General features: G+C 31.6%; 1 pseudogene; it reads right to left on the reverse strand.

Annotated features, from left to right (window-relative positions):
* LOC142328438 (presenilins-associated rhomboid-like protein, mitochondrial) overlaps positions 1 to 12,824 on the reverse strand; it is a 72,424-nt pseudogene that overhangs the window by 3,287 nt on the left and 56,313 nt on the right.

The raw sequence follows: 12,824 nt of genomic DNA on the forward strand, positions 1-12,824 counted from the left end.
GCTTATAAAGTACTTTGTAATTAGAAATTAGATTTTTATTTCTTGTACATATATCTTTTGTTATGTTCTTGTATGTTAAGTAAATCTTTGTAATTTTTATATCCAGGTCTGAACACAGGAGGTAACTCTCAGCTGAACTGATTCATTCTATTTATAGAGGTCTATCATGTTACATTTGAGTACCTGAATAAATTGAATTTAATTGAAAATTGTGACAATATGTCCTTGAATGGAAAGCTCTTCCTAAGATAACTTTATTTCCCAGCAAAGAAGAATCAGCTCCAGGCTACAAAATATTTGACACTGTTGGTTGGTAGTAACACAACTTGAGATCATCGATTAAATCTTATACTGATTGGATTAGTCAAAAAGATCATAGAGATGACCGCAAGAAAAATTTTTTTTTTCTAGCAAATTTTTTCAGATTGATATGATTATTTCTATTTAATCTTTTCCTGGACAGACAACTAAATGTCTTTATCAACACCTGGACACTATATTACTAGAATGAACAATTAGTTAAAAATACCAAACTTAAAAATTAAATTACAGAGTTATAAAAGAAATAAAATCAGCAATTAAAATGCTCAATATCAAAACAAAAATATTTTTTATACAGTACAGCATAATGTGAAGTGCCTATGTCATATGTTAAAGGCGAAATAAAATCACAATGACACAATATTAAAAATATAAATTTTTTTGTCTTCAGTCATTTGACTGGTTTGAAGCAGCTTGCCAAGATTCCCTATCTAGTGCCCGTCATTTAATATTGGTAAATCCCCTACATCCTATGTCCCTAACAATTTGTTTTACATATTCAAAGCATTGCCTGCCTGCACAATTTTTTCCCTTCTACTTGTCCCTCCAATATAAAAGCAACTATGCCAGGATGCCTTAAGATGTGGCCTATAAGCCTGTCTCTTCTTTTAACTATATTTTTCAAATGATTCTTTCTTCATCAATTTGCCGCAACACCTCTTCATTTGTCACTTTATCCAATCATCTGATTTCTCCTATTACACCGCATTTCAAAATCTTCTAATTTTTCATCTCAGGTACTCTGATCGTACAAGTTTCACTTCAATATAAAGCTACACTCCAAACATATACTTTCAAAAATGTTTTCCTGACGTTTAAATTAATTTTTGATGTAAGCAGATTATATTTTTGACTGAAGCTTTTTTCACCAGTGCTATTCGGCATTTTATATCGCTCCACCTATAGTAATTCTACTTTCCAAGTAACAAAATTCTTCTATCTTAATAATCTTTTTCTTGCCCTATTTTTATATTCAGTGGTCCATCAACATCATTTCTACTACATTTCATTACTTTCATTTTGTTCTTGTTTATTTTCATGCGGTAGTTCTTGTGTAGGATTTAATCCATGCTATTCATTGCTTCTTCTAAATCTTTTTTACTCTCAGATATAATTACTATGTCATCAGCAAATCGTAGTATCTTTATCATTTAACCTTGTACTGTTACTCCGGATCAGACTTTTTCTTTAACATCATTAACTGCTAGTTCTATGTAAAGATAAAAGTAACGGGGATAGGGAACATCTTTTTTTCAGACTCCCTTTTTTATTACGGTTTCTTTCTTATGCTCTCAACACTAAATTTTTTTAAATGCAGAACATTTTATTCCAGTCTACATTATCAAATGACTTTTCTATGTCTATAAATGCCATGACAATACAAATATAAATGCCATATATGCGACAAGTTGGTGGATCACACTATACGACTCCTGTTGTATTGCCCAAAGGAATTCTTGCATCCAATCTTTCCCAACTATCCATCTGCTTGGCTGACTCTGAGGCAAATCACAATTAACAACTGAGGTAAAAACTGGTCTATAACTGCTTCTAAAGTTTTAGGACATGTAGTGGGTAAGACATGAAAGTAGGGATGTTGAACACAAAGGCAGATCAACAAATGAAAATGTACCAGATGAAGATGACATAAATGTGTATGACCCATTGTTCAATATGCAGAGATAAAAGTTATGTGTCATTCAATCTACTATAGTACCTAAAGAAGAACATAATGATGAATAGTAAAGGTGTTGAAATCACCAATTATTAGGCAGGACAAAGGTATTTGGGAAAGCAGATTGGAAAGATCGTCTTCACTGATACTGGAATTTGGGGAAAAGTATAAGTTGCAGATATTCATTTTAAATGATGCCAATACTTTCACTGAGCTGCAGGGATGTTTATAGCCAGGGGAATCTGTGCGGCTAATCAACCTCCTTCAGGAAAACAGCCACACCTTCATGTCCTCTACCTACACTTAGCCGCATCTCTTATAGACCTAGCTGCGAGAAGACACTTCATTATGGGGAAGGAGGTGAATTTCCTGCAGACAATGTACCACAGAATTTTCTTCCTTTAGTAAAAAAAATATATAAACCCTGCATGTAGATTATCAAATACAATCCAGTTTTTCTTTTTGGTGTTTATAACCTTTAGGAAGTAATTTGCTTCTTCAGGCACTTCATTTGTCACCATATCTGTGAAGAGACCTCGAGATGTGGTGGGGACCTGGAAACCTTGGAGGGCAGAGATACCATACCAGGCAACAATTTTTTTTTTTTAATACATCCCTTCATAGGAATTTTGATAGTTTGCTGCATATTTGGTACAGCAGGAATTTTATTTGGTGATGTACTGATTGAGTGATTTTCAATAAACTGCTCACTATCAGTCTTTCCACCAAAAATATCCTCCTTTTTCTTGCCTAAAAAGAATTCAGTGACGAAAAAGCAGACGTAAGGAATTTTATCTGGTCTGACAAAGCCTAGACCAATTTGGTCAGTTCTTTCCATGATGGACATGCATTCTCCTTTTGCACATTATTAGAAAGAGCCTGGACAAAACTTAACAGTGCGTTGTATAGGATTCCTCATGTTGAGGGATTTTCTATATTCCTGACAAGCTACACAAAAGGACACTTTCTGCTCGGTACAAATTTTTAATAAAGCCTGTTCCTCCTTGGAAAGGGGGCAACCTCAAAACAATCTTGAAGTTTTGCCAAATGCGAACCTTTACAATTAATACATTTTTCAGCTTCAAAGCATGCACTATCATCATGTCCTGTACGGCTGCAATGCAGACAAATCTGTTCCCTCATGCAACCAATTTTGTTGTGATCAAAACCCTGATACTGTAAGCAGCATCTTGGGTTTGGTATGAATGGTCACACACAGACAGAGAGGTAGCCAAGTCTTATTCGCTTAGGAACAGTTGGAGTAAAAAAGGTTAGGATAAGTGAAAATGTTGACACATCCATTTTACTTATTCATAATCCTCTGCACAGAAGTGACGGACTGCGATGATAGATCTTCTGATATTTCAGATAATTCAATACCAGCCAACTCATGGTAAAATATCACTCTTAGAAAGATACTCTCCTGCTGGAATTTAGTGTATTATTGGGCTCCACTATCACTTTGTCCTTCCCCATGCACCTAAGGGCTAGGAGTTTCCGACTCTTGTTATCATTACTTACCTGGGCACCATTACTAAGTTTTTTAATAAATTTCGAAGCCAGAGCTGTTATTATGCACTTACTTATTACAAACAGAGAAACCTTAGAAAAGGATTTAACTTCCTTGTTACACTTTACTAAAAGAAACCATACATTAAATAATTTAGCACTCTCTGTTACATTACTTGTTTCTTTATCGTTCGATACCTCTTCAGCTGAAAAGGTTGGTCGAAGTCTTTTCAAACTCCCAGTTTGTTAGTTTTTTCAAGAGGAACAACAAGTACTGAAATATTATTAACTAAAACCGAAATTTTGTTCCCAAAGGACCAGCGATTCAACAGAAGACTCCAGCACAGCGTTCGCATACTGGAGAAGGTAGGGTTATGTACAGTTGGGTTCACCCTGGTTTCAGAGGACATGAAAAGAACTCTTTTGGCTGATAATGAAGATGTACGTGGCATAATTAAGATAATCAAAGACATTAATCTAAAAGATTGCTGTTTTATGTGGCCTATGCATGGAACTCTGACAGAAGGGTGATATTAGCAAAGAATGTGGAATGAAATTTTAAATAAAACAATGCCAACAATACTGATGTAATGCATCGTGAAGATTTTATAACGTAAGGAATTTTACACAAGAGATTTCATATCGGGCAATACAGACTGTGATTTCGAGAATATTGATGAATGGATCATTAGTGATGACAATAACCCAGGGTACTAAATTTTGTGCAATGATGAGATTGTAGATACCATATATGATCAGCCAACAGCTCAAAAAAAGGCAATGACTTACATCCAGGGCTGTCTCACACAAACTTAATTTTTGTCCATCATTATTGAACAGTTAAAGCATACAGATTCTTTGTTAAAATGATTATGTGATCTTGTACAGTTGCCGCCAAATAACGGTGAGCTTGGAGTGGTGACAATTACTACCCAACGTATCATACATCATGTTTATGCTACTAAGAATTGAATAATCATGGTGTGCCAATGTTTTAGAGAACAATAGTATAGCAGATGTGCGGGCTGATCATCCAAGCGCACTGTTACATGTTGGCTACTGTAGCTCCTAAATGAAGATCAACATACAAGCAAATATACATTCTTGATTTTTTTAAAAAGAAATAGTATTTTTAAAGGTATGTTTATATTATTAAACGTTAGTATTATTAAAGTTTTATTCTATGAAAGGTACTGTAATTTTTTTTCTATTTTTTTAACAGTTTTAAAATAATATATTTTTATAATAAATGCAATTTCTCTTCAATATGTTTTTGTAAGTTTTTGAAATGACATTTTTTATAAAACAGTAAGGTAGTAGTAAATTTTAATTTATTTAAAATAGTTTTTATAAATTCAGATTCTTTTATTAGCAAATTTCTACCACATTCGATTTTTGTAACGTCTAATTGAATCTGTTTTTTATTATACTGTACTTACTTATGTTCTGAGTATCTTTTTACTGTAATACAATTATTTTTTATACTTTCATATTTTTATTAAGTGTGATACCCATTATACATCGGAATGGTATGTCCACACTTATTTTGAACCTTTTTTAATTTTCCATTTACCTGGATTTGGCCTTGTAAATGGCAGTCTGGATAATCGGCATTCCATTGTATTTTACACATGTTATCTTAAAATATAAAATAAAATTATTGTTGTATACAATGTTACTGTAGACAGAAAAACAGATTGTTGTAGAACTGATTATGTTATTTATTTCATAAAAGTTCATCAGCAATTAGTTATATTTTTATGATGATGTATAAATGAAGAAAAATATCATATAAAAGATTGTCAAAAATGATTATATCTCCAAGGATCTGTTTATTTTTAGCTTATATTTAAGACATAAGTTTGCACTTATAATTTGTTAACTATTAATCTCTATAACTGTTAATCTCTTAAAAGTAAAAGAATAAAATTTTTAATTTATATCTTACATTCCTACTATGCCACCACCAAGATGTGCTGCATGATTGAAAAATTGCCACTTAAATAAAATACCAGCAGCATCCAATGTCATTATTGCTTTTATAGCCTAAAAAAAATAAAAATTATTAAATTTACTTCTTAATGCAAAACATACCTGTTAATACAGACTAGTTAAGGCCTGTCAAATAAAATATTATTACTAATAACAATTTTGAAGCAAATATAATGAATGAAAATATAAAAACAATTTCCATGTTTGTATTTTATATATATACGAGCATATCGCATTGTTATCACTTGTTTATCACATTGTATTCCTCTAAAATTTAACAACTTAAAATGATGAAAAATCATGTTTTTTAATATTAAAACATTATTGTTGTACACAACGTTACTGTAGACAGAAAAACAGATTGTTGTAGAACTGATTATTTTATTTATTTCATAAAAGACTAAATTTTGAATATGTAAGATCTAAAGATAAATTTAGAATTTTAAATAGACACTGATAAAAAAAATAGATAACTGATGGTCAAGTCTACCCTATATATTCAACTTGAATGTCAAGGGAATCTTTCTTAATCTTTTTTTACACCTATATTTTTAATCTTCTAATTATGAATGACTTGTCTTACATCTAGAAGCTATGTTCTTCACAAATTTATATACTTAAAATGAGAAAAGTAGAAATGTAAACCGAGGTTTAGCTAATAAAGGAAACAAAAGTAAGTTAGATTACGTAGAAATTATATTAATTTGATTACATTATTATAAATTATGTAATATAAGAATTACATAATTTAATTCTTATGAATATAAATATTACATAATTTGGTTTAGAAATAAATATTTTTCAAAGAATAATTACAAAAACTATTTATTTACTAAATAATCCCTATTTAAGTTATCTGAAATTTTGGCATTGGTATATTGGGAGATTTCCTCCACTCCTTTTAAAGCGGGCAAGAAAGGACAGTTGGTGCACTTCATTAATAACTATTTTACACTTGTTTAGTAACCACAATATGTTACCAGGTATTGATAATGTTTTTGTCTAAAAATTTATCTTTTCTTTCCCATAAACATTCTTTTGACATACTTGGAAAGAAAATTATCTGGTACCCGCCTATAATATTCCAATCTCACCTTCTCATGTTCATTCTTTTGATTGTCAGAACCGCAAACCTATTTTTATGATGATTAAGATTTTATAAATCATTACACAATAGCAATATGCATGCTGTCTAAAATACTAAATAAAGAAATGGACTGAAAGATAATTCTGGTTAATCAAGATATTTAGTGATCAGACAAAGTACTATTTTAAGTCACGATTACTAGGTTTCTACTGTATTACTGTACAGTAATCACAAAGTGTAAAACACATTTAAATTTACATAAGCATAGACTAAATATCATTAAAAAAAAAGAGAAAAAAAAGAACTTGCAAGTAAGTAGTGTTTTAGTCAAATTAACCATTTAGCTTTTCATCATTAAAATTATTCATAAACAAATTGGATGTTAAGTATTATTCTTTTTGACTAGGATGGTAGAAACGGGGATTTACTAAACCTTCCCTTGCTATGGAGCAGACAAAAATAAACTAAGTATTTTTCAACCACATAGGCAGTTAGATTACAGTGCATTCAGAAAATTGCTGTGCACAAGAAAAAAAGTAATGAAATTTTCTTAGTATTACTTTATAAAAATGGATACTGTAATTACTAGAATAGTTTATAAAAAGTGTTGAAAATGACCTCCTCCAACATCAGAACAAAACTGCACACATTTCAATTTGTTTTCAAACACTTTAACCAGCTGGTGTACTGGAATGTCTCTTACGTATGTCGTTAATGAGGATTTTAGTTCGTCAACTGTGTGTGATCTGTTGTGATACACTTCTTGTTTCACTGCTGTAGAAAGTAAGATAGTCAGATCGGGTGATTGTGCAGGCTACAAACCCCTTCAAATGATTCATTCACCGAAGGCGTTTCATAAAAACATAATTGACCTGTTAGTTGTGTACACTGTGGCACAATCTTGTTTGAACAAACCGTGATAATTTCCATTTCTGTTAACTGACTAATGAAGTTTGTTAAAACAGCACAATAACAGTCACTATTAACTGTATTTTTAAAAAAGTTTGGACCCACAATGCGTATTTGACCCAGACTCCAATTTTTGTAAGATTGTTTGTGTAATTCATTGGGGTTGGGGTTCTGTCAGGAACAAGACATAGAGAGACAACAGGACTCTAAGGCACGCAGATTCACGATGGATGAGGTGACCTGGGCAATTGGTAGATTGAGTGACAAACGGAGTCCTGGATCTGATGGGATTCCTGCACTGATTCTCAAAAGCCTTGTGAGATGGATCTTTTGGGAGATCATGGTTAATAGGGGTCTGGAGAGTGGCTTCTTCCCGGTTTGCTGGAAGGAGGTATGGGTGGTCTTCCTCCCCAAGGGAGGACCAGCTGGTTGGCCAGCAGAGTATCATCCTATTTGCTTGTTAAATACCACGGCTAAAGTGGTGAAAAGGATGCTGGCAGTAATTGATGAACTAAAAGCTGGGATGGATATTCACTTAAACCAATATGGCTTCTGTAAGGGAAAGTAGACTACCCAGGTGATCTCAAGAGTGATAAACTGGGCTGCGAGAGAAAGAGAGGGCACATGGAGAACGAGGAATATGCGGATGATGATTTTGTTAGATGTAAAGAATGCATTCGGCTCCATACTGTGGGGATCCATTATGGTGTCGCTGAGAGAGAAAGGCATTACTAATTAACTGTGCAGGCAGGTTGGAGATTATATAAAGGATAGGTGGGCCACAGCTGATACACAACAAGGCGGTTGGTTATTGGTTTCAGCTGTTTGGAGGTGTTCCACAGGGGTCAGTGCTGAGGCCCCTGCTTTGGAATGTGGTTTATGACGGCGTGTTGAAACTTTGTCTGCCAGCACAGACGGAGACCATTGCATATGCCGATGACCTTGTGGTTCTTGTCAGCGGAAGGACGGAAGAGGAAATACAGACAAGAGGCAATTCTGCATTATCTTTAACTGACAAGCGGATACAAACACATGGACTGAAACTGGTGGTTAACAAATGTAAGTTCATTTGTTAATCAGGGCCCAACATAATTGGGTCCCGATTATAGGCAGTATAAACCCCTCCCCTAGTAGTTATAGGCAGGCAAGAAAATGTACAGACTGAGTCACGGTCCTTGGATGGGGGCTCAGGAATGACATAGTTGGGCCTGGTTAACCCCAAGATATGGCTTTCATGCTGAAATTTCCAGCAGCTTCTGTTCGTTTAGTTTTGGTGGTCTTCCACTTTGAGCAATTCAATTCAGAAAACTAGTGCTTTATTAAATCGATATACTTGTTACCTTCATGAAAAATGTGTTCAACGAGAAAAATGCCCTCCTCAACAGAAAGAAACATTATATTTCTTGCAACAATTGACTCTGATAAATGAAACAACATGAATTGAAGCATGTTCAATCACAGCTCAACAACTGACATCTCGGTTTATTACACCCAATGGTTGTCCACAGAGCAACTAACCTAACGTCGAAAGGAATGCACCACATAATTATAAAGCATCTGCACAGTGCATAAACACTGAAATAAAGCCTACCTGTAAACTCAAAAAAGAAAAAAACACTATTATACTATAATAAAATTTTTAAAATAAATTTTAATTAATAAAATATTATATGTAATTAAACTTACATGATGAGCTTTAAAATGTACAAATGGTAAAAATATTAGTGACTTGTCAGTATCTGGGTAGGCAGTACAAACATAACCAACCAATGATGGCCATTATAGCACCAGACTATAACACAAAAATTTATTCCAAAAATACAAAATTACAGCGTTAATCAAAACTAATATAACCTAAATAAATTAAATACTAAGTTAAAATTAACTTAATTGAGTTTATTACTTACTTATTTAAATTTATTTTGATAGGGATAAGTCAACAACTGTTATGCTAGTGCTTATTCAGTATTTAGTAAACCAAGTAGGGAAGAGGAACCCCACCTTTTTCTTTACTGCAAGGCTTTTGATTACTTGGATCATGTACTAGTAAGTGAGAAATGTGTAGTGTCAATGAATATGCTCGGAGCATGCCTGCAGAAAGTTGAAGTATAGATGCTAATCGATAATGTTAGCTAAAAGTGTTTTTCAGTGTTACTGGATAATTAAATTAATTAATTATAAGTGTTTCACTTGTTCTATTTTGGATCTCACAGTCTTGAAAACATTTTTTTCTTGGCAACCACTTACCAGAACAACCTGTTTTAATTTTTACATATCACTTAACACGGCTTACTGGTATTAAAAGCAACAATACTGGTAAGAAATACATGCAAAACCAGAAAGGTCAACTTTAGAAGAAAATTGTTACATAATATGAGCAAGAGAAGACATGTCTGACACAGGATACCAAAATTTTGCTTGAAAAATCTGCTTCTTGTGCTAAAGAAAACTTACTATGGAGCAGATGAATTTTACCTGAAAACAAAAGGAATAAGGAATAGATGAGATTTTCATGAAATGTTCAACAGCCAAAAGATATTAATGAAGTTACCAGAGTATTATGAAATAAATAGAATGAAATAAGACATTTCATAGTCTAATTTTGGTCTGATGTGAATGAATAATGAACAAATAAACAATTAAATTCTGGAATAATTTTTTTTCTTTCCATTAGTCTTTTATTTTAATTTTATATATTCTTTTAGTGTGCTTGTAACAAGTTTACATTTTCAAAATCATTTACATGCTATACTTTTATATTCTGTATAACACATTGGAATGTTTTTTTTTTTTTATGGTGATTTCATATTTCCTGAAAAATTATAATTTCGCTATAATATTGAAATTTGAATTTTTTTCTAATTACGTGAGCTTTTCTCATAACTACAACACAAAGAATGCTTCACTAAAAATCTAAATAATTAAAACTAAAAAAACAATCTAAACCATTTTATGGTTCATCACTGCTCTCTTTTCTAAAAAATAATGTCGCATAGAAAGGAAACTTGTTAACTGCTACAGGCAGATAAAAGCAGTGACACTAAAGAATACTTCCTAAAGATATTATTAAGAGAAAGATTTGTGTAAAAATAGAATACATAGCAACCTATTTTAACAGTTTCTATATTAATATAGTAAATCGATGACTAGGTGAATGATTTGATAAAATTGTATTTAAATTAAACAGTTATAAAAATAAAATTAATTGTCAAAGATAATATTATAGTTAAAGATAATATTATAATATTATACTTAGCACTTATACTAGCGCACAAAAACCATTACAATTTTATCATAATAATTGACATTGTATTAAATACATATAGAGAATACTCATATTAAGAGTTAAATTAACTAAAAGTTAAGTTAAAATACAGAATGCATAATTTTTTGTCACTTATAAAATGATTCAGCTTAAAAATTTTCATGAAAAAATTTGTTTAAATCACTGGGGGCCAGATAAGGGCAGTATGGAATAAAATATTTAAAAAATCCCCAACTTATTTCTTATACCAGTGAAGAAATATCAAAAGCCGCTTCCATGCATTGTTTATTGCTTTCTTCAGGCAGCAGGTCAATGAACTCATCGGTACAATTTTTTTTGTACTTTAGAGGTTCACTAACATATTTCTTACAACAGACTTTGAAAATCTGTGTATAATAAATAATCTGTCAATAATGAATGAGTTGCCGATTTTTATGAATCTCAATTAATACCAATTTTCTGATTCAGTTTTTCAGTCATAAGAGAAAAATAACCAGAACAATTTTTCTTGTAAAATACTGTATGAATGATGAGCTGATCGTTTTTTATTAAATATGATTCCCATTTTCTCATACTTAATTTACAACCTCATATACACTTTTCTAATTTGACTATCGATTTCTTTCTACAGGATGAGCTTTTTTAGTAGAAAAAACTGGATCATCCTTTGAATTGCAAATTTCAGAGAAATTCAGTGTTTTACATGTATTTCATACAGGACACAATAGTCATGAAATTTGGCTTAGAATGAGTTAATGTAATGGAATGGTTTTTATTTTCTGGATCAACTTTACAGTTATTATTTTCAGTTATTTTTTAAAATATTAAATTTTAAAAAAGTATTTTAATTATTAAAAAAACTATATATACTTATATAAAGTAAAACAAAAAAAAAAAAAAACATACTGCTCCCAATGAAAGCCCAGATACTCCAAAAGCAGATTTATATAATAAACTAGTTAATGAGGATATGCAACCAGCCGCCATGTACAATCCAACAAATTGCTCTTTGCCCAGGGCAGCGACAGTTCCTAAAAAGAACAAAAACATTATAAACAATGTAAACGATACCATAATTTCTTTTATTAATATATTTTTAAAGATAATGCAAATTATGTCCATAAATTTGATTACCACAGCAGAATGATTCCAAAACTATTTAACACCAAGTATAAAGAAAAATAAAATTTGAAAAAACCCACAGTGAAGTCAATATTTTGTAAATCCAAAAATACAATCTTTTATTTACAGTTTTATTGAATATTTAGTTTTATTTATTGAATATAGATTTGCATACATCATATAATTACTGCATTCAATAACGTAAATTCATTTTTAAAAAAGCGGCGGGTGTGAATGGATAATTTTGAATTATTCAGAGTGAATTCAAAGTTTATGACACCATTTAGTTTTCTAGTCATTGCCATTTAGTTACATGTCATATTGATTGGTCAGAAGTGTAGAATACATTAATATTAAACACATTTAAAAAACAAAATGGTGACTGCTGTGCTGTTAAAAAATAAATATAAAAATTATGGTGGCAGAGAGGCTATTGTGACTTCAGAACAAATTAATGACATGATTCAAATGTCTTTTGGCTATAAACAGTAAAATTATATTATGAATTAAAATGTATGGATTTAGGAGAAGAGGACTGACTACTTAGTACCTACAATCCAAGAATATCAATTACTGCACAACAAGATCTTTTTAGAAGCTGCAAACATGTCCTGGAACAGCAGCAGAGAAATTATTGGATCTTTAATTTATTTTGAAGTCAGTCAATTGCCTGGTTTCATGCTATTTATTCACAAATCCTTTCTTCTGTTCTATCCTAATCGTTCAACATTAGCATATTTATTACATCATTCATCCTCCATTGTCCGTTTCACACATTTTATAATCAACTCCTCTACAGTTTTTACCTTAACTACTTATCTCTCCATCACCAAACTATTGATCTCCATCAGCTATAAATTTATTCACCCCCAACCAACTTTGACTGTTAAGATTCTGCCAAAACTTTCTTTTCTCTCATGTTTCTGTTAAGATCTTTTCTTTAG

This window comes from Lycorma delicatula, chromosome 7, assembly GCF_047948215.1.
Source record: "Lycorma delicatula isolate Av1 chromosome 7, ASM4794821v1, whole genome shotgun sequence".
In the NCBI taxonomy this organism is placed as follows: Eukaryota; Metazoa; Arthropoda; class Insecta; order Hemiptera; family Fulgoridae; genus Lycorma; species Lycorma delicatula.